Below are 2,941 nucleotides of genomic sequence, written 5' to 3' on the forward strand. Positions count from 1 at the left end.
TGGATGACCACACGCGCTGGGACAGGAGTCAGGAAATTCGGAGTGTGAATTCCAGCTCTGGGCTAGCCGCACGATCAATCGGGGAACATCTTTCCTCATCCTTATGATGTGGAGGCTGCGATCTTGGAAGCCTACGCTGGTCCTCCTGGCCAGGAACTCTGCCTGGGAAAACGTCTGCGTCCTCCCCCGCCCCCACCCTGTGGCTCTGTCTTGGAATGGCACCCCCTAGTCACTCCGATAATAACGACCAACTCATTTTTTTTTTTAAATTCCAGGATTCTGGGGTTGATTAGTTTGGGGCTGGAGAAGGACCTAGGCCCAGGACCCTGGAAGCGGGCTCCGTTGGCTCGAACCCAGTTATTGTTTTATTGTGAAGTCAAGGGCAGCTGCTGGAGAGAGACACTCTGGTGACTTGTATAAAACAGCGCTCAGACTCAAATACCGCAATTCGGAGGCCCTGGAATCAGCATTTTAACAACCATACCAGGGATTCTGATGCAAGGTGGTCGGTGGACCACTGTTTGAAAGTCACTTCCAGGCTCCGGGGCTTGGCTCTGGCCCCAATACCGTGGCCTGATTGCGGAAGGTCTCCGAGCATTTTTTCTTGTCTGCACAATAGGGCTCTTCACCCCTGCCCTGCCTTCCTGCAGGATTTCTGTCAGGAACAGATGAAATGGCAGATTTGGAGAAAACCCCGAGAGACTGCACAGAAGCAAAGATGAGGGTCTCTGTGGGTGTGAAGCTGCATCACCCCAAGCTCCCATCTCTCTATGCTCAGACAAAGGAACTTCAGACAGAATATTAAAAAATACACCTGAGCGCCTCACCCACCTCCATATATGTAATACATCTCTGGAGCCTCACTTCACTTCCTCTTGGCCAGTTTTTTCTTTAGCCATGACTGCAGCAACCAGCTGAGCAGGTGACGTAATAGCACCTGGTCCAGGTGTGCTGTAGAGCCCTCGCTCTCTGCCCCAGCGCCTTCCTGCCCGCTTCCATCATACAGGATAAGGTCAGGATACGGTCAGGAGCCTGCTCAGCCATCCCGCAGCATGCACAATGCTGGAAGTGTAGGTGGTTAATGCCCCACGGGCCAAACCTCGACCGGTGAGAGTTGGGGACCGGTGGTTCTTATCCCCCACTTCTGTCTCTTGGGCGGACAATTCCGAGTGCATTCTATCGGTTCCTCGGGGGTCCTCGTGGGCTGGAGCCCACTCACCCACAGAGCTTACAGATCCAGAGAGGCCCCTAGGGCTGGCTTTTCCTCCTCTCCGGTTTCACTCTTCCCATCCCTTCCTCCTTTTCCTTAGGATCTCTTCCCACAATAAGCATCCTAAACCTTCTACTTTGCACCCGCATCACATGGATAACCTCGTATCAGGTGGTTCTCTGGAACAGGTCTGCCAATCACAATCTTAATCCTGAACGTTCTCTACAAACCCACACCTGCTCACATCACGCCCCTTCCTACAAAGCACTGTTATTTTGAGGGTCCACCAGGTCTTGAGTTGAGGGTGGACATACATCCACATGGGCACTGAATATCCGTGGACGAGAGTCTTGTGAAACAGCCCCATTAGGTGAAAAGGTGAGCACAGAAGAGAAGTTTTATCTAATTTCTCTTAACGCTCACTAAGATTAAGAAGACAAAAATCAGATGCCATTGAAAGTTACTTTTCTTCACTTTAAAAAAAAAAAATCCTCCCACTTGCTGTTTTCTCTTGGGAGACTGAAGTGTCTCCTCACACATTTCTCATTATCCGAACTTAATGAGAATTCTAATTTAGAGCCACTGCATACTTTGGTGGTAGTATTTAAAATGCTACTTGTTTGTCAGACTGCCAGTCTTTTGCATCCTCGCCAAAGATGCCCTCTCTAATAATCGTACCAATAGCTATCATTTATTGAAAGTCTACTATGTGCCAGGCAATTCGCATACATTGACACTCGTCTTCACAAAAATCACATGAGGTGGGAACTATGAACCCTAATTTTAGACCAGGAGAGTGAGGCTCAGTGAAATGTTTGGCCGGAGCCAGGCAGCTGGGAACTGGCAGACCTGGGACTGAGACTCAGGCCTGTTCCCTGGTCAGGCACTTTTCACGTCCAGTCCCCACCGAGGATCTTGGGGAGAGAGAAGATAAAACAACAGGATAACTTGTCACTGGTTCCGGAAGGGCTGTCGGTTCCAATCAGAGTGTTTGGTACGAGCTGTTATGTTTCCAACCTTGGTTTCTTGGTCTCTGGGAATGGTGGCATAGGTTAGGGAGTCCCAGGAGACACTGAGACACTCAATTAGAAGGGCGGTCATGGCGGGCCCCAGAATAGACTGATTGCTTATTCATTATTCTCGTTATTTCTGAACTCTTCCCTCCATCGCACGGAAGGCTGTCAGCAGTCACCACCACATTCCTTCCAGAAAGGAGCCTCTTGGCCTGGCTAATCACCTCGCCTGGAGCTGAGCAGAGTCTCGGGGGCAAATCTTCCTCATGTGACATCAAACTTCTGCTGTCTCTGGGGCTTCAGTCGAACCTTCAGTGGACACCTTCGGAGCAAAGTGAGAGAACTGGAAGGAACAGTCACTTCCGGGCTTGTTAAGTGCCGTTCGCCTTGCTGAGCAGGTGTTCCCGAGGCAACGTGGTCTTGCGATGGATCCAGGTAATGGAGGACCAGGTGTGAGCTGGAATCTTCTGCATGAGAGAGGAGCTGGGTCTGTTCCTCTCTCTTCTCAGCAGGGCCTCGACCATTTTGCTTTTTCTTTTCTTCCTCTGTCTTCCTCCTCTCTCCTCTACTCATTCTTCTGAGCATCTGCTTAGTAACACCACACAGTCATGGACCTGACTTCACCAGGTTGAGAGCATCACTGTCGCCCGCTATAAAACCCTCCCCCTCCCATGGCCCCCTCGCCCTTCCCTGCCCCTCCTATTCTGGGTCTTTCTCT

Source organism: Pteropus alecto, unplaced genomic scaffold (assembly GCF_000325575.1).
Source record: "Pteropus alecto unplaced genomic scaffold, ASM32557v1 scaffold34, whole genome shotgun sequence".
NCBI classification, from domain to species: domain Eukaryota; kingdom Metazoa; phylum Chordata; class Mammalia; order Chiroptera; family Pteropodidae; genus Pteropus; species Pteropus alecto.